A 459-nucleotide genomic window follows, 5' to 3' on the forward strand; every position below is an offset into this window, starting at 1 on the left:
TATCTCAGCTCTACGTCTTTGTTATATTTGTGTTTCAAGGGACGTGAAGGATGGCATCCGTTTTATGTTCTTATACCTAGAAGAGAAATCAATTCTGTGCTCCCGTGGTTAGGTGTCGCTGTAAAATGTTTTAATTTTCCTAACCAGCCCGATTATTATTGTAAGTTACAGGTTAAATTCATTGTCAGTAGGCGTCGATTTGGGGAAGAGGGTTCCGTGTGAGCTTAGAAAAGCTAAAATTAATTTAGTATGCCTACTTTGTTAGAAAATTGAAAACACAATTTTTGTTCTCTTTTGGGGTTGTCGATTTGGCTTTATTTATCAGTAGTCCTTTCGCTTGTTCAATTATTAGTTTTTATTCATCTGTTGAGCATTTGTTTGAAGGAATCGTTGGCTTACTTTGTAATAAGCTTTAACAGCTCATCAACTGATTCAATGAATTTCTTTAACATTATGTGT

Source organism: Artemia franciscana, chromosome 5 (genome assembly GCF_032884065.1).
Source record: "Artemia franciscana chromosome 5, ASM3288406v1, whole genome shotgun sequence".
In the NCBI taxonomy this organism is placed as follows: Eukaryota; Metazoa; Arthropoda; class Branchiopoda; order Anostraca; family Artemiidae; genus Artemia; species Artemia franciscana.